The sequence below is a fragment of the Nyctereutes procyonoides genome, unplaced genomic scaffold (assembly GCF_905146905.1).
Source record: "Nyctereutes procyonoides isolate TBG_1078 unplaced genomic scaffold, NYPRO_anot_genome, whole genome shotgun sequence".
NCBI lineage: Eukaryota > Metazoa > Chordata > Mammalia > Carnivora > Canidae > Nyctereutes > Nyctereutes procyonoides.
The window spans coordinates 7,191,447-7,210,562 of NW_026575126.1; the positions used below are offsets into that span (position 1 = coordinate 7,191,447).

General features: G+C 52.0%; 1 protein-coding gene across 6 annotated transcripts in view; it reads left to right on the forward strand.

The window, feature by feature from the left end:
- Positions 1-19,116, forward strand: part of ST6GALNAC3 (ST6 N-acetylgalactosaminide alpha-2,6-sialyltransferase 3) — a 509,644-nt gene that overhangs the window by 67,061 nt on the left and 423,467 nt on the right. For 2 of the 6 annotated variants that reach the window (XM_055341433.1, XM_055341434.1), the window contains exon 2: positions 3,595-3,803. The exons of the other annotated variants lie outside the window; for them this stretch is intronic. The gene's annotated coding sequence lies outside the window, so the exon portion shown is untranslated. The remainder of the gene's footprint in view (positions 1-3,594; positions 3,804-19,116) is intronic. 6 annotated transcript variants of the gene reach the window in all.

The window sequence follows — 19,116 nt, forward strand, 5'->3', positions numbered from 1 at the left end:
AGAGACCTCCTAGGTTGGAGTCTTAGCTCCGTCAGGAGTTGGGTGGACTTGGACATCTTCCGAGTTTCTAATTTCTCTCTTGCAAAATGAGAAGGATACGTATCTTGCAGTAACCTGTCTAGAACTTGTGTGCTCCTGAGAATCTGCTGGGTTTTCATAAAAATCCAAATTTTATACCTCAGCTTACAACTGCCTAAGGACCTCCCTCTTTATTATTTTTAACAGCTGGCACCAAAGCTATACTAGTATGACAATGTCCTGTCTTCCCTTTGTATTTGCACTTTTTCATTTTGCATGTAGGATTTAAGAACGTGAGCTTTCCACATCTTCCCAGACATGAGAGGTGACCGTGCTTATCCAGAAGGTCCGGCAGGAATCACCAGGCAAACTGAGAAAACGACTCAGTCACTTTTACCCAGCTTTACTCATCAAACCACATTGCCTTCCCTTAGGTTTCGGTCCTGGAAGATGGTTTCTTGCTTTGCTCCTCAAAGGAGTGGGGTATGTACCAGCAACATGGGCATCGCCAGGGAGCTTGTTAGAAATGTGGGATCCCAGGCCTCACCCCAGATCTTCCCAATCAGAATCTGCAGCTTGACAAGTCCCTTACATGATTATTGGAAAAGCACCGATCTACCGAATACCTCTGGGCCAAAATACTATTCAGGTGTGTTGTTCTTTTAAAATGATGGTGATCATTAGTGACTTGAAACTCTAATTGGGGACCACATGGCTGCTTAAACGGCTCTATCTGCATGAATGCAGTTGCCATGACGTCACAAAATGGATGCCGTTTGTGAGCTAGCAAGTGAATTCTATATATGTTGAAAAATGAGGTAAATATAAATTCCCTGTGACAGTTTAATAGGGGCTGTAAAACTTTCACATGTGTAAGTCTCAGTGCATTTTCCTGAATACTGGAATCAGAAAATAAATTTATGTTGGGGGGAAGTTTTTGTGTGTGCGTATGTTTTTTCCAATGTGGACTTACGAGAGATTAATTTACGAATTAGGTCTCTGAGTAGGAGGTGACGTCGATGGTCTGGCCTGTACGGGTTGGCCCTCTAAGCCAACCTGGGCAATACACATAAATAGCTTCCTAGGCCTTTGCTTTTTAAAAACTTGTGGCCATCTAAAAGGTGGAAGGCAATTTAGTAAATACAGACAGACTGCTGAACAGCCAAGGAAAAGAGATGCTGGCATCATACCTGTCTGCGTGAGTGGACAAGATGTGCTTTTCAGGATTAATGATCTAAGATGTTCTTTACCTCCCCGGCCTGATTAAATGAGGCTTAATTCAAAACAACCCTTTCTCCTTTTCTTGCTGTCTTCAGAATTCACCATCCTTTCCCACCCCCCTCAGGATTGATTGCCGGGCTGGTCCAGAATGCTGCCTGTCTGAGGCCGGAACTTCTCTCTTTTTTTGTAAAAAGTAAGATTATCCCTTTCTTAATTCCTTGTTTTTATTGCCGTCAGATGGGAGGCTTTCAGAAGGAGGGAGTTAGCATTCATTGCTCCTTCCCAGGAGGTGGCTCGACTTTTGAGTGAGGCATTCGTGAGGATCCTGTTAGTGGCATCGTGGCAGCCTGGACTTTCAGGCCTCCTCCTCTGCGCCCGCCTTCCCCGCACACCCCTCCGCTCCCAGGCAGGTGGTTGCCCCGGCCTGTCATCCAGCTGTTACTCTCTTTTTTGGAAATCCATCCTCTTGCTTCCGATTTACAGGGTCTTATTATGTTCCCTCTTGGTCAGCATTTCGCAGAGTTTATCCTGCCAGGTTTTAATAGGTATCCTGCCCCCCCCCCCCCCCCGAAACGTTAATTGATCAGGAACAGACTGCAAAACGCCCATCTAGACAGAATTAAACGCGGTCCTGTTTGTTGGTGTCACCCCAGGACGGCCCAGGGCCGTTGATACCCTGCCAGGTGGGATTGGGCTGTTTGTGGCCGCATTCCCGAAAGTCTCTCCTGGTAGGACCCTCTTGGGGAGCATCGAGCGAGACTGGGGTGCAGTGAAATGCACTTTCCAGCCTCTCTTGGTGTCTCCGCTCCGTGCTTCTCTCTATATCCGATGCCGTGTCTCATGGTCCCATGTGCAGCTGCATGTTTAGTATCTTCAAATTCATCCTGGATTTTTTTTTTTTGAAGATTTTATTTATTCATGAGAGACACAGAGAGAGAGAGAGAGAGAGGCAGAGATGTAGAGGGAGAAGCAGGCTCCCTGCAGGGAGCCTGACGCAGGACTCGATCCCAGGACCCTGGGATCACGCCCTGAGCTGAAAGCAGATGCTCAGCCACTGAGCCACGCAGGGGCCTCTAAATCCACCCCGGCCTAACTGCTACCACCAGCATTTTCTCCTGAAAGCTCCCTTGCTCTTCGGTGTCAAATGAAGGTGGGATGCCTCCCCTCTTCCCTGAGGCCCCCCCATGTTCCTGCCCCAACCGACCCAGTGTCCTACATCGTCTTCGGGGCCTGGCGTGTCTCTGTGGCCCTTACACCTACTTCTCTGTCCTCACGGGGCCCGGGAGGACCTGGGTGGCGGGTGGGTGGGGGGCCTGCACGGCCCAGGGTGCTGGATCCCCAGCCCGGGCAGCAGTGCCCAGCGCCTCGGGGTCCCCAAGCGCGTTGAAGTGAGTGCCTGAGAACCCCCAGGGGCCCCTCGCACCTGTGGCCACGGTCAATGGCCCGCTCTTCCCTGGCGAGCGTCCCTCGCCCGCTGCCTTGCCATCTCGCCGGGCCTCCCAGGGCCTTTCCCGGCCGCTGTTCAGCTGCCACGGGGCCTGGGGCCTCGGTGTCCGCGCCCCTTCGCGGGGCACCGCCAACCTCGCGGGCAGGGGGCAGCCTGTGGCCCCAGGAGGCTGTGAACGGGGACGGTCCTTTCCCGACGCTGCCCTTCTCCCGAAAGGCATTTCTTTGGTGTGTGACAAAGCTCGGGGGCGGGGGGGGGCAGAAATTTCACTTGCTCCTCAAGGGGAGGAGGGCAGGGTGGTCCAGGAATGCGGGGGGCTGTGACGGGCCCCGGGGCTCCTCTCCTTCTGGGCTCATTTGTGCATCCCCCCCCCCCCGCACTGTTGGGCAATAGGTTTCAGCTTTTAGGCGAATGTGTTTACATTTTCCCCCACTATATATTCCCCCCCCCCATATTTTTTATTTGTTTCTGTTAGTTACTGGCTTCCCCTCCCTCCCGTCCGAGAGAATCCAGGCGCGTATACACAGATGCTGGGAAACAGCAATGCTCTTTTTTTGCAAAGCACGTCTTTTTGGGGCGGGCCTGGGCCCCACGCGAGTGTGAAGGCCGCCAAGGCCGCCGAGGCTGGCTTTCTCCCGAGCCACAGGGAGCCAGGAAGCTGTCATTCCTTCTCGTCCACAGCCTGTCTCCTGTCCCCTGGCAGCCAAGCCAACCTGTCCTCTCCGTCCTAAAGCCTCCCGAATCCCCCGAGCCCTTTCTGATTCAGCCCTTTTCTATTTTCTCTTATATCCCCAACTTACGTTTGTCCTGTTCCAAGGTGGCGATCACCTAAATGGCTAAAAAAAAAAAGCATTCCTGTGGGAGGTAGGGTAACAAAGGCTTGAAACCAGGCTGACCTTTCTCCCCAGGGTCCCCCGTTTCCTAGCTGCGGAGCCACAGTCGACCCTTTCCTCTCGGAGCCTCAGTTTCTTCATCTGTGACGTGGGGATAACCATGCCTGCCTCCGCGTGCTGTGGCCAAGAGCCCGATCAGATAATGCACGTAACGCCTGGAGCCCAGTGTGCGGCCACCTGGTGACCGGTCGCCAAGCGGCCGAGATCTGCCCTCTGCGTCTCTGGTATGTGGGGTCCGGGGGCCGGAATCTGTTGTCATCCTTGAGTGCCTGACACGTGGTAGGCAGATCATTTTGGTTTCCAAGACAGACGTGCGGGATTTCGCCTTCTCGAGGCATCCGGCTAAGTAAGGCGAGGAGCCCGGGCTTCGTCGTTGATCTCAGTCGGCCGAGTCCAGACATTGGAAAGAAAAGGCTCACCCTGAAGGGGACTGTCGCGCTGTGGGCAGGAGCACGTTCCCTGGGGGTCTGGCATTTCCCAATAGCTGATACGTAGATCTGTAAGCAAAGGAGGACTTTTAGGAGGCGTTTGGGATGATATGGTGACATTCTTTTTTTTTTTTTTAAGATTTTATTTATTTGTTTTAGAGGGAGTGGGGAGCACAAGCAGGGGGAGCTGCAGGCAGAGGGAGGGAGGGAGAAGCAGGCTCCCCAGCTGCGCAGGGAGCCCGGGGCGAGGCTCGATCTCAGAACCCTGGGATCGTGACCTGAGCAGAAGGCAGGGGCTCAACCGGCTGAGCCACCTGGGTGCCCCATAGGGAGTCATTCTTGAACACAGCGGCCCTCCCTCGGGCATAAGGGTGAGGTGGATTTGTTCTCTCTCTCTCTGCAGCAGCGGTGCTGGAAAGAGCTCTGTTGAGAATGGGGGGCTTCTTCAGCGTGGCATTTCTGGATCGCCCTTCCTCCGCTGCGGGGTGAGGAAACTGGGCTGGATGACCTCTAAGACCCTCTAGGGCCGAAGGTCACATTTTCAGTCCCCATTTTTTTTTTTATAAATTTTTATTTATTTATGATAGAGAGAGAGGGGCAGAGAGACAGGCAGAGGGAGAAGCAGGCTCCACGCACCGGGAGCCCGACGTGGGATTCAATCCCGGGTCTCCAGGATCGCGCCCTGGGCCAAAGGCAGGCACCAAACCGCTGCGCCACCCAGGGATCCCTCAGTCCCCATTTTTAAGAGACTCTTTTTTTTAATTTTAATTTTTTTAAAGATTTTTTAAAAATTTATTTATTCATGAGAGACAGAGAGAGAGAGAGAGAGAGAGAGAGAGAGAGAGAGAGAAACAGGCAGAGGGAGAAGCAGGCTCCACACAGGGAGCCTGACCCCAGGTCTCCAGGATCAAGCCCTGGGCCGAAGGCGGCGCCAAACCACTGAGCCACCCGGGCTGCCCAGAGACTCTTTTTTTTTTTTTTTTTTTAAATGAAATGTGATTTCTTTTTTTTGTACATTTTTTAAAATTTAAATTCAATTTGCCAACATAGAGCATAACACCCAGGGCTCATCCCTTCGAGTGCCCTCCTCAGTGTGCCATCGCCCCGCTTTTCTGTTACCTGCGAAGGCATCTGCACCCATCTCCACCCTGGCGGGCTGGTTTTTACACCGTGCTTTGGGGTGAAGGGCACAATTCTTTGAGGTTGACGTCAGCTTTCCTGTTGCCTTTCCTCTCGTTTTCCTGCTCACTCTCTTCCTTAAAGGCGTCCGGGAAAGCCAAGAGTGGTGCATCGGGTCGGCTCTCCCTTTGGTGAGTGTGCGGTTGCCTCTTGTCGCCGTCTGGGCAGACTGCTCCCCGGAGTTGCCTTTTTCCTTCTGGATCATTGGCGTCTCCCGTCCTGGTATTTCCTTGACTGTTGGCCTATTCTCTGTCCTTCCTGTCCTTGTGACCTCAGAGTCCCCGAGGAGTCGTGCGCGTTTCTGGGACCCTGCCAAGGGAAGCAGTGCTGCTGGGCAGGCCCCAGCGGGGTCCCTGGGAGCCTGGCCTGTGCGGAGCTGGGCACAGTGAAACCCCGCCAGGTCCGCCACCCCTGGGTGCTCACCGCTTGGTTCCCGCTTCCCCTCGGTCTGGATGGTGACCGTGACGGCGTCTGAGACTGGGCACAGGGGTCCGTCCGGAGATGCTCTGCGGGTGGCCTGCGTGTGCAGCGGTGCTGCCTGGGCAGGTCTTGGCCTGTCTCTGCAAGCGGCAGGTTGTCCAGGTCTCAGGGAGCTGGGCCTTTGGGCACCTCTGTCACACGCTGGGCTGGAGGCCTGGTATTTCAACCACTAGGACCCTTGAATCCTCAGGCCCACCCCCTCCCACTCAGATGCGTGCCAACCTGACACCACTGGCATGGGGGCCCCTTCCTGGGGAAACCCCGTCCCCCAGGACCTGGGATCGTGGCCCTAAGCTCTGCTGCAGGGAGGGGAGATGCGTTTGGATCACTGCCTCTGCCTTTGCTGGTGATCCTGGGACCCCGCAGGAGCTGCCCTGGGACCGCGGCGGGGAGGCAGGGACACTGAGTGTGACTTCCAGAAGCTTCCGCTCCAGTCAGCCCTGTTGGAGAGCGTTGCCTGTTCCCTACATCCCAAGGAAGCATCAACCGCATAAAGACAGGCCATTTGAGAAGACTGAGCCCCCGAGAGGAAGGCGTAGGACCCCCTGTCCTAGTCTGAGTTCACGCAGAAGCCTTCCTGGGCGATGACCCCCCCCCCCCCCAGAAACACTGTTGACAGCCGGGTTGGGGACGGCGAGGAAGGCCACAGCAAGCCTTGTGGCCACTGGAGCGTGGTCCCCCGGGGAAAGTCTGGGCTGTAGTGTCGCACCAGCACTTCCCAGTGACCCCAGGTACGCCGGTGCTGGCCGCAGGCTGGCTGTGATGGAGCCCCTTAGCCCCCCTGGGCCCCTTCTACGGGATCCCAGGGGTTTGTTTGCTCAAACAGAGTGAATTCAAGACTCAGCAAGGGCCGGTCTTCCGAGGGGGCCCGGTTTTGAGCTGTAGGGTCACAAGGATCCGGTTTCTCGCTCCCACGTCAGTGCTCCTTCCACTTGGCTACTCAAGGCAGAAATTTAAATTTGTGATGATTTACGAGGCACGCTGGCCCTGATTAATGGAACAATATTACAATATTTCCCACCCCGGCGTGGCTTTGTTAGTCTTTTCCCGAGTGAAAGATTGTCAGAGGGATGAAATCCCCTTTGAGAGCCAGAGAAAGAGCGAAAAACGGCTGAGTGTGTAAATAAAGTCTCCCAGGAAGATCATATTTTTGGAGGCATTTATTATTCATGTCTTTTTGTCATTGTCATGTCTCCAGTGTTTACTCGGTCTTTCTAGCTCTTTGCTTTTCCAAGGGCACGGCCGATCCCTTCGAGAAGAGCCCTGCGGCCGCCGCTTTACCGACGGCGGCTCATTACCGTCCAGGTTATTCCAGACGAGGTGCAAATGCTCTCGCCGAAAGGCAGCTCGTGAGCTCGCCCCGCCGGGAGCGGGGAGGCCCGGGACGGCTGCACATCGTGTGTTTGGGGGCCCCGCTCCTCGGGAGGAAAGGGCCAGGCTTGGCCACGCAGCACCGCGCTAGGGGGGCCGCTGGCCCCGGCCTCCGGCAGAAGCCAAGGACCCCAGCAGGCCGGCGACGTTTGCATGGGGAACAGTCCCCGAGTGACTCCAGCTCCCCAGGCCGGCGAGGCCTGCCACGGGGTCCGCAGCTCTGCGCAGGGGCCCTGGAGGAGCGAGGGGGGAGATCCAGAGCTTTCGTCCGCGTCCCCGACTCCTGGACACACTCGGGCACTTGAATTCTGTGTCCGGTTTCTTGTTTCTGCGGAGCCAGAGGTTTCGGTCTTATGCTGCGAACCCGCCTAAGCTGGGGAACCAGGTCTTCACGTGGGCAGAGCCTGCGCAAGTCTTTCCTGAGAATTGCTGGGTGTTCGGTGTGCACGGTTTTTAAGGGGGTGCACCTGGTTCCCAGAAATGGGGCAAACCTGTTTAAATCTCTCCTTCGCCGTGGTCCCCGGCATCTCTTTCCTTAGATCTTCCTGGGGAATGGATGCGTCACTCTTGCCCACTGTGCCACCCCAGAGGTGGCCGGTGGTTCGGCTCGGCCGCTGGAACTTGCATCCCTTTGAACACAGTCGTGGGTGTGTTTTCTTGCGGGTATCGGCTATTCGCATGGCACGACTTTGCCTGTCCGCGAAGGACACCCCTAGTGTCTCCTTCTGTCCTTCCCCTCTTGCTGCCAGAACAACTGCCCCAAGCCAGGCACCCCAGCCCTGCTTCCCGGGGCTCCAGAGGCATAGGGCCTGGCCAGGAGAGCCCCTGCCAGCCCCTGGGAGCCACACCAGGCCCTGGAATTGCTCCCACCCCCGGGCCTCCTCGCCCGCCCCCCTGCGTGCAGGTGAGACCAAGTGACCCCCTCCAGCCAACACGCTGTTCGGGGGAGGGGACTTCAGTCAGGCCCATTCCTCATTCTTCTTTTCAAGAGAACATGGAAGGGGTGCGGGGAGGGCGGTCCATTCCTGCCTTTTCCACTCAGACTTCTTTTTTTTTTTTTTTTAAGTTTTTTAATTGTCGGGATAGTTTGTTCTGTGTTGCTAACTTTTAAATAAAAGCTGTATTTTATCTCGTCTAAAGCAATGAGCACAGCTTTGCTTTGGGTGACTTTATTCCGCCTTCTCCTGAGGGGACCTGGAGGGAGCGGGTGGCGGGTGGTGCCCCGCTGCTGCTCACTTGCCTGTGTCTGGGGGAATGCTCTGTGGCCTTCAGGAAGTCGCCTTTTTGGTGTTTATCCAAAGGTGGGCCCTTTGGAAATGGGCTTTTTCTTTTGTTTTCTCCCCACCCCCTTCTGTCCAGTTGGGAATGTTCTTTAGGACCTTTACTGCTGGCTTCCTGAGCTGGCCTGATGTCCAGCGGCGGCGGGGAGATGCCGGCTCCCTCTCGGGGTGGAGAACGGGCTGTGGGCCCGGGGCAGAGACCCCCCCACCCCCCCATCCCACCCCCCAGCCCCCCACCCCCCCATCGGAAGAGGAGCGGCGCCGCCCCGGGCGCAGCGGCCTGAACCGGGATCTGTCCGTGCCCCTGGGACCCGTGCTGTGTGGGCGGACCAGGCTCCAGGGCGCCCTGAGGTCGACCCGCCCGCCCGGGACACTGCACCCGCGTTGGGCGCAGGCTGCACCTGCGTGCAGGGCCCCGCGCCGCCCACCAGAGGGCACTGTCGCCGCTCTCAAAGCCGCAGCGCCGGGAACTCCGGCCTCCGTGCCTGCGGGAGGGACCCTGTCCGCGGCAGCTTTTCGGGGGCTCCTGCGGGCTCCTGGGGGGCTCCTGGGAGTTCCTGGGGGGGCTCCTGGGTGCTCCTGGAGGGCTCCTGGGTGCTCCTGGGAGTTCCTGGGAGTTCCTGGAGGCTCCTGGGGGGCTCCTGGAGGGCTCCTGGGTGCTCTTGGGTGCTCCTGGATGGCTCCTGGGAGTTCCTGGATGGCTCCTCAGTGTTCCTGGGTGCTCCTGGAGAGCTCATGGGTGCTCCTGGGTGCTGCTGGGGGCTCCTGGGTGGCTCCTGGAGGGGCTCCTGGGTGCTCCTGGAGGGCTCCTGGAGGGTTCCTAGGTGGCTCCTGGGTGGCTCCTGGGTGCTTCTGGGGGCTCCTGGATGGCTCCTGGGTGCTTCTGGAAGCTCCTTTGTGGCTCCTGGGGGGCTCCTGGGTGCTCCCAGAGGGCTTCTGGGTGCTCCTGGGGGCTCTTGGAGGGCTCCGGGGTGCTCCTGGGGGCTCCTGGGTAGTCCTGGGGGGCTCCTGGGTGCTTCTAGGAGCTCCTGGGGGGCTCCTGGGTGCTTCTGGGGGCTCCTGGGTGGCTCCTGGGTGGCTCTTGGGGGCTCCTGGGGGCTCCTGGGGGCCTCAGCTGGGCTCCTGAGGTGTGTTGGGGAACCACACTCCCCCACCCCAGCCAGGTGTCTGCAAGCTCTTGTTGCACCTGAAGCACAGTCCCTGCTTATTCGTGTCTCACTAATGAACCGCAGGACGGTAACCCGGTAACCCGGGGGCTTTTGAAAGATTTGGTCTTATTTGTACCTTTGCACCTCCCTGCAGCCTGCGCTTCCCTCTGCGGGTGTAGAGGGTGCAGGGTGGCCGCGGCAGGTGGCCGCAGGTTGGGGGGTGCCAGGGCCTGGTTGAGCCCGTGGGTCCAGGGGTGGGGGCCTGGGGGCCGGGCCGGGCCGCCAGGAGACGCTCCATCAAGTAGTAGGGGTCGGGGAGCGCCAGGGTAGGCCACCCTGGGACAAAGCCACCCTTGTGACTCCTGGGGCTTCTGGGTCATCATCGGGCCCCTGCTGGGCGGGCTCAGGTCCTCGACAAGTTCCTCCGCATGACCAAGCATCTCTTTCCTGAAATCTTCACAAATGAATGCATTGGTCAGCTTTGGGGGGAGGATGAGGCAACCTCCCCTTTAATCTTGGGAATGGAGGGGCCTCTTCTCCCCAGAGGGCCACCAGGGTTAATCCGGATTGCTGCTGGCAGTGCTATTCCTGGTTGGGGTGCAGGGTTCGAGGGGGGTTGTGGCTGGGTGGCTAGTAGGCAGGCTGGGTCCGCGCACCTACATTTGTGCAGGAAATACAGAAAGGACTCAGCGAGCCTTCCCCGTCCTCTGTGTCCGCCTTACTGACCTCTGACCCCCGTGTGGCACGTTTGTCACGACTACCGAACGGACACCGATGCATTGCTGTTAACTAAAGTCGAGGCTCTGTCCAGGTTTTTAAGTTCCGATCGAGGTCCCTTCTCTGTTCCAGCGTCCATCCCAGCGACACACCCATGACCCGGGCGGCCGTGTCTCCTTAGGGGCCCCTTGGCCGAGGCTCCTTCTCAGACTTTCCTTGCTTTTGATGATCTCGGCGATTTTGAGAAGCCCTGGTCAGGTATTTTGGAGAATGTCCCTCTGCTGGAATTTGCCCGAGGTTTTCTCCTGATGAGAAGGCGGTTATGGATTTTTGAGAGGAAGACCACAGGCGTGAAGTGCAGCGCGTGTCACATCCTATCGGGGCGCGTAGCGACTTGTCACGGTGGGGCTGACTTCACAGGGAGCTGAAGCGGGTTCGGCAGCTTTCCTCCCGGGGAAGTTACCCCCCCTGCCCCCGTATCCCTAATATGCTCTCGGGAGAAAGTCACACTTAAGGAGTGGGGAGACGTGCTTCACCTCCTGGATGGCAGCGTCTCTATACACAACCTTTTTTTTTTTTTTTTTTGCAATTCTGCATGGGAATTTCATCTCTTCAGGCCTGTGTATTTATTCATTCAATTTTTTATCTATATCGGTATGGATTCGTGGAGATTTATTTTATACTCTGGGTTATAATAAAATACTGTGTGATTTTGTTTGCTCCAATTTTTTTGCAACTTGGCCACTGGGAACTCTTTCTGTTGGCCCTTGTGCCCTTTGACATGCCTCCACCCTTGCGAGTGTTGTTCTCGTTGTCTTTGAACACTTTCGTATTTTCTGGCACTACGAAATATTCTAGGCTCCTGTTGTACACCTCCTGACCCATTCCTAGAATCGGTCTATTTAAGGATCCTGGTTACTTTTATCGGAGGACAGTATTAGGAAGATCTGGGCTCGGTATGCTTGTTGCTACATGGGTGCTGTTGCTGATGGGTCCTCTCAGCTGTCAGAGGAGGGAAATGCATGCATGCGTGTGTGTGCGCGCGCGTGTGTACCCTAACCTATAACTGTATTTACACCTAACCATCTGTATCTGTAGTAAGTTAAGCCTGAGTTCATACTAACATCTCCACCTCTGATCAGTGACCATATAGGCCTTTCTGGCCTCCTCCCCTGGCTCATCCATAATCTCCTCCAACAGTAATGAACTTCACCGCGTCCGCCATGCATTTACTTAATTGTTCCGTCCACTACACATGGATACCACTAAGTTGTTAATCCACATCCCTATGGAAATAGCTTTATCAACTAGAGTAGCGTGCTTACGGACCGGCTCTTCATTCCCAATGTCACTTGGGTCGCACTTACTTTTCTTCACTATTTCGTAGGATCGTTTCCTATGTTTTATTATTTATTTATTAGCGAGAGAGAGAGAGAGAGAGAGAGAGAGAGAGAGAGAGCGCACAAGCAAGAGGAGTGGTAGGCAGAGGGAGCGGGAGAAGCAGGTTCCTCTTGGAGCAGGGAGTCAGACCTGGGACTCAATCCCAAGACCCCAAGATCACGACCTGAGCCGAAGGCAGATACCCAACCAACTGAGCCACCCAGGTGCCCCCCCATCCATTTATATTTATATTTATTTATTTAAAATATTTGTATTATTTATTCATGAGAGACACAGAGAGAGAGGCAGAGACACAGGCAGAGGGAAAAGCAGGCTCCCCGCGGGGAGCCTGATGTGGAACTTGATCCTAGAACCCTGGGATCACGCCCTGAGCCAAAGGCAGACCCTCAACCACTGAGTCACTCAGGTGCCTCCCTAATCCATTTTTAATTGGGTTTCCTTGTTGTTAAGTTCTATGATTTCTTTGGATACAAGTCCTTTGTTAGATATGTGTATACAAATATCTACAACCTTCTGTGGTTTATCTTTTTGTTCTTTTAACAATATCTTTTGCACAGCTGACATTTTTAATCTTAATAAAGTCTAACTTAGGTCACGTTTTTGGGATTGTCTCTAAACACTTAACTTCAAACCCAGGGTAGCCTAGATGTTCTCCTTTGTTCTTTCCTAAAAGTTTTATAGTTTTGCATTTACATTTAGGCCTACGATCCATTTTGAGCTCATTTTTGTGAGCAATGTAAGGTCTGTGTGTAGCTGCTGCTGCTGCTTCCTTTTTTTTTTTTCTTTTTTCTTTTTTTTGCATTTGGACGTCCAGTTGTCCCAGCACCATTTGTCGAAAAGACTATCCCTTCTCTATTGAATTGCTTTTGTTTCTTTGTCAAAAATCACTTGAGTCAATTTGTGGGGATCTGTTTCTGGACTCTGTGTTCTGTTCCACTGATTTAATGTCTATTCTTTCATCAATATCATGCTGTTATAATTATTGTAGCTTTGTTGTAAGTTTTGTAATCAAGTAGTGTGACTCCTCTAACTTTGTTGTTCTTTAGTATTATGTCTGCTATTCGAGATTTTTTGCCCTATGCATGGTTTTAAATGCTTTACATATATTACTTCACTTAATCCTCATAGTAATCTACACAGAGTCCCAAAGAAGTTGGGCAACTTGTTCAAAGTCATGTAGCTAATAAATGGAGGAGGCAGGATTGATGTCTTGGTGAGGTGGCTGCAAAGGTTGGCTCATAACCACCCAGCTGATGGTCACTGAAGCCAATGAAGGAATCCTTATTTATTTTTGACAACTTCGTGAAAATATTCATGAAACTATTTCCTGGACCCATTTGGTTGGAAAACAGGCAATGGGAAGTTTCAGAGTTCTTTAGTATCAGAGACTTGGTCTGACTCCTAGCTTCATCAATTATAAGCCACAGGATCTCGGGCAAATGTGAGTTCCAAAATCAGAGTCTTCACTTACAAAATGGGACCATTGGAGACCCCTTTATTGGCTTACTAAATAATTCCCTTCTCAGCAGTAGTGGAGTATCTGTGCAGTGGTCACGGGTTGAGTCAGGCCAGTTAGCTTCTCTAGTCTAGAAGTTTGAAATACAGAGGAAGGACTCCTTGGTGTTGATGCACCATTATACCTACAGTCTGGAAAGCAGGTACATCAGCACTGGCTGCTGCAGTTTCTGGGGTTGCCCCTGGCCCCCATCCAGCCTGGCCTGGGAATTTAGGGATTGATTAGTTCTTTGAACAATTCTAGTATCTTAGGAAAAACCAAAAACCCATTCCCCTTCTTCTTCTCTGTCTTCTCCTTGTTAAAACAAAAACAAAACAACTTAAGCCAGGCAGAACCAGCCTTTCTTGCTCACAGGTATCTTAATTAGTGCTGGAATAATAGTAGCTACTGCATTGCTTATACGGATTAAATAAGATAACGTACAAGGCACTCAGCACAGTGCCTGTCAGTAAGTAAGTACCTGGTAATTAGTAGCTTTTACTATTATCTAGTAATAGCCCTTGATATTTACCTAGTGCTTTATAATGCACACTATACACTCTTGTGTTTCCTGCTTATTCTCCTTAACAACTGGGTGGAAACGGTGTCCACATTTTATGGATCAGGGTAAAATGGGCAATGTTTGAGTTCACCCAAGATCACGAAGCTGTTGAGCGGCTGAGTCGGGAACCCTGGCACAGGCCCCTTGCTGGCAAGCACTGTTTCAGGCTCCTATGTGGTCTGAGCAGAGATGAGTGATGATGGAGACGGAAGGCAGTTTCTTTTTCCCGCTCTTCAGGGAACAAGAGTGAAGGTGGGAGAGTATAGACACTTTCCAGGGCACAGAGAGTACAATAGTCTGAGTCAAGAGGGGTGGCTCCTTCTGTAGTTATGGTGAGTTAGGTTGCGGGAATTTAGGCCTGGAGTTCTCTTCTGAACTGCCTTTCTGAGCCATGGATAGTGCCTGGAGTTCAGCCAGTTTCCAGCTTCCCCCGCTATAGCTTTTGGCATGTATCGAACAGCCCATTTTGTTAAGTGCTTCCCATGTGCCAGATACAGTGCTGCAGGCAGGGATGAAATGATACATGATACCCATGAAACGTCTACCTTCTCAAAACTCATAATATATTGGAGAAAACAGACAGGGAAACTGAGGCACAGCAATGTCAAATAACTTGCCCAAGGTTATATGGACAGGAGTCGTGGAGTCCAGTTCCGGAGCCTGCCCTGTCATCATGGCACTAATCTGCTTCCCAAAGAGGATCTGAGTATGAAGTTCTTTCTGGGCTAGTCGATGAGACTTTGAGAGCAGGTGTTATCTGAACTGGCTGTTAAAGGATGAGTAGGAGTTTATAGGTGGATAGAAGGCAAAGAGTATTCCGAAATAAAGGAAATGAGGTGAGTTTAAAGCACAGATGGATGAAAGTATAGCATGTGTTTTGGGGAATGACTGATAATCCCAGGGGTTGAGGGGTGGTAAAGAATGGTTGGTGATCAAAAAGGTTACACCTACTCTCGTAGGCATTGGGAACCTCTCAGAGGATTCCGAGCAGAGGACTGAATGTTCAGATATATTTCAAAAAATTCGTAGAGTCGCAGCGTGAGGCTGGTTTGGGTGTGTGTCCGAAAATTTGAAGCCAGTGGGGGGATCTGTGAATGAAGGCTCTACACTGGTCTAGGTGGGACAGTGCATGATACACTGAAAAACAGCACGGAGGTGCCTGTTCTTGGCAGTTTGGGGGAGTTAGGCTACACAGAATGAAGAAAGAGCTGTCACAGGTTCATTAGAGCCCCATTGGGAAATCCCCACCCCATCATCCTTTGACACCGCTCCCCAAAGCAGCCGGTCTATGAACTGTTGATTACCAATTGGGCCAACATAAAGGGCTTGTATCACAGTGTAAATCAATAAATCCACCGCTTCCTTCATTGAGAAGGTCTGGGTGCGCACACAAGCACACGCAAAGCCAACCGAAGCAAGCCACGTGCCTTGTGACAAAGCTGATTTATAGTATCTGGTGTCAGCTCCCATCTCCTTGCAGCCTGACAACAGTTTGTGGACCTTCACCAGGTCCCGACCGCAGTCAGAGTAGCGTTGCCATATAATCAGTTTTATTTGTTATAGGTAACGTCTCTACTTTAGCTCTCCTTTTCTCTACGGCCAAACCTTGTATGCAGAAAACATGGCTTCAGCATTTTAAGGGTTTTCTTTTCATTCTACAGGGAAGCCACTTGTATCAAGGACTCCTCTTTTCCTTTTTTATTTTTCGGAACCTTACATGACTTCCTCACGTTGATCAGTAATTGCTCTCTCTCTGTAAAGATGGACTAGTGACCTCTTCCTATTTTCCAGTGTTGTTAAGAGCTACTGGTTTCTCAGACTTCAGGTTCCCTTCAACCTCCCATGCTCGGGTTGCAGTTCCTTCTCCAAGGTTCTCAGAAGTTATAGAGCACTAGAGAGGCAACAGGAGTAGTGATTTCTCTCTGACTTGAGTGGAAAGCATGAACTGGATCAACACTTAGCAGTGATGTCATTAGACGCTTTCACATAGCTGGTAAAGTGTCTGAGCTCCCAGACCTTCAACATTCGTTGGGATCCTCAGATTTTTTGATTTGACCATAGTCACACAGCTAGGAGCAGCAGAGAGGGGCTGGCTAGACCCCTCAGACCTAGGTCTGAGCCTCCCGGCACACTGCTGCTCTACCAGCTTCCCAGACACCTCCTCGAAGTCCTTCCCCAGAGCTGCAGAGCAGATGACAGGCTCCCTGGAGGCTCAGGCAGATGCTGCGGGTCTTCATTTAGTGGTGGGACCTTTGGAAGTTTTTCTCTCTGCTAATGACCATTCCAGAAAGTTCCTTTACATACTGTATTGAGATCTAAATTTATATAGCAGATGGGCTGACATGGGTGTTCTAAAGTGCATGCTGGGAAGGATAATTCCCAATCTCCTGAGGAAAGAGGTGTCAAATTCAATTTCCCTGAGGAACTGATCCGTAACTTGGCTCTTCCAACCCTGGCTTGCCCTAGCAATGAGCCACATAATTTGCCTTGAAGGGCCACCCCTCGATTTGGACACAGTCTGTACCGACGTGGGTTTAACATAGAACCTAATGCTGAGTCTGTGAGTTTCTGTTGGTTTGCCTTTTCTAAAATGCTGTTTAATTATGGCAGTGTCCATTAGTGTTTCAGTTACATTTTCAGCCTTTTGTCAAAAACCCTTAACTAAAGATCAGAGTGGGGTAGAAGGAGTTGTTGGAAATTGACATTTGCCAAATGTCAGTTGGCCAAAGACAGTTGTCACTTAGTTTGGGGAACAGGGTCAGGAATCTCCCCCCCCCCCCGAAACTGTGCTCCCAAATCCTCTAAAATCCCGTGCGGGTCCATTGTTGTCCTAACCTACAGCTCACTACGTTGGCTTTCTGCTGACCGGCCGTGTGGGTGGGCATGTTACTTAGCCTGTCTGAGTCGATTTTTCCATCATAAAGATAATAAATCTGAACCTATAGGATAAATAAGATAACCCATGTCAGAGGTGCTCAGCTCACTGCTTGGCATATGGCAGGTCTTCAATAAATGTGTAATGTGAATCTATTCCAAATGCACCGTCCATTGTAGCCAGGTAAGTCCCTCTGTCACCCGGAATGCCGTTTTATTCCTGCTTCCATGCCTTTGCTTTTGAGCGGGAGGAGGGTATGGCCTAGTGGTTAATAAGGAGTCCGGCACATCTGGCTGGAGTTTGACTTCTTTGTTGTGGGACGTAGGTTAAGTTACTTGATCTCTTCAAGCCTCACTGTCTTCATTTGGTAAAATGGAAGAAATGATGGTACCTGCTTGACAGTGTAGTCTCAGGGATTAAATGAGATAAGGTTGGTGAACGCACAGTCAAGATGACGTTGAGTCAACTTATTGAGCTCCTATTATGTGTCAGTCCTGCAGGTAGAGTGGTAAGCAAACTGGAAGTCCCTGCCACCATGGAATGGTCAGGTCTAATGGATGTGTAACTATAAACTTTGAAGCAAATAATCATAGATAATTACTGGGCTGCAAGCCATTTAAGAGAAGTGCTGTAGGAGCCCTTAGCCAGGGAACCCAGCTGGGTCGGGGGATCACTTGAGACTTCATAGAGGACGTGGTGCCAAAGGTCAGTGTGAAGGACAGAGAGAAGGTAACCAGGTCCAGAGCCAGAAAAAGACTGGTCCAGGCAGATAGAATGGCATGTGTTTAAAGTCAGAGGCAGGGACGCCCGGGTGGCTCAGCGGTTTAGCGCCGCCTTCAGCCCAGGACGTGATCCTGGGGTCCCAGGATCGAGTCCCGCATCGGGCTCCCTGCAGGGAGCCTGCTTCTCCCTCTGCCTGTGTCTCTGCCTCTCTCTTTCTCTGTGTCTCTCATGAATAAATAAATAAAGTCTTAAGAAAAAAAGTCAGAGGCAAAAGAACAGGTGGTATGTTTTGAAGAGCTGAGAGAGAAGTCCTGCGTGAACCAGTAGGTGCCCAGCAAGTGGCAGTTGTTCCTCTAGATCCCCTCACAGGTGACGGAGTCCTACCTCAGAATTGGGGTGCCTTCCTTCTTTCTCGTTTCCCCTCCTCTTGGTCTCTTTCACTACCCCCGAACGGATTCCGCTCTGAAGACCGCTAGTGTTTTAGTCGGTCCTGCGTAGTTCAGCACTTAATCGTGTGCTTTTATGAAGCTGTTCCTAAAGTTCATGTATCTTTCTTGAGTCATCAAAAGAGGTGATTGAAAGTTCCATGAGGGAAGAGCCCTGATTTCACATCATTTGGGTCTCCTGAGGCCAGAGCAAAATGCTGAGTCTGCAGGAGTCAACAAATATGTATAATGCTTAATGTTTGAAATAAATCATCCACCTAAAAATTACAGCGCGCCCTCGGCCATGGGTTAGGAGTTGGGAGAATGTGCATTGTGGATCCAAAGGGGTGGGTTGAACCGTGGCTTTGCCATTTTCTGTGTGTGTGGTCATGCAAAGACAACTCCCTCTCTCTGAGCCTCAGTTTCCTTGAATAAAAAATGAAGTGAGCACCGTAACTCATTGACTGATTGATTTTTCTTCACATGTTAACATTTCTAAAACTTGGCTGTGTCTCACAATGAACACGTGGCAGTTCAATCGGCAGTGGTTTTTTTTTTCTTTGTTTCTTTTGATTACATGAAATAGCGATGTGTCTTATATTCAGGAGCATTGAAGATTTGCAGAAATACAGTCATTTTTGCTTTTTAAGATTGTTGTAAAAATTCGAGATAATGTACAGAATTCATCTGGCATTTACCCAATGTTGCCATAACCGCTAAAAGGTAGCTGCACACTCCAATTCCTGTCCCGTGACCCCGTATAAGCTTTGCAAGCTGCCACAGCTAAAAACGGTTTTGGCCCATGCTCAGTAAAGCACAGTGAAGTTCAAAGCCACATGCCTCGAGCCTTAATTCCTCCAAATGCATTTGGCCCGTTTCATCATCGTTAAGGTTCACGGCAGCATGCTCAAGATGGTGAGGACTTTGAGGAGCCCCCCTTCCTCTCCAGGTAGCCACACTCAGTCTCCTACCCAGATTCTGAACTAATTGAGAAATAAGGTGAGAGAACTGGTGGAGGGAGAACCAAAATGTCCCTAGTTCTAGGTTGGAGTGTGGGGCTTCTATCTGGGCATAAGGGGGGCTCCCTGGTACTGTGCCCAGAATCCCCTCTGAGGTCCTATGAGCACCAGTGGGTGAGTGTATGGGGGGAGCATCGGAGACCTTGGTGCTCCGTGGGCAGTTCTCTGCAAAGACAGAGGGAGGAGGAAGATGCTGGAGGACACAGGAGGCTCACAGATCAGACGAGTCGTCTCCATCGGGAGAGGGGCTCCAGCAGGGCCTCACTTACCCAAAGGACGGTTTCAGAGTGGGGCAACACCTTGCACAGAGTAGGCTTCTAATTGAGGGTAGCTATTAAAGAAAAGCATGACAGCCTTGCAGACAATGGCATGATCCTGAAGTTTGAAAATACTCCATGTTTACACCATATATATCCCTTCAGTAGACATTTGAA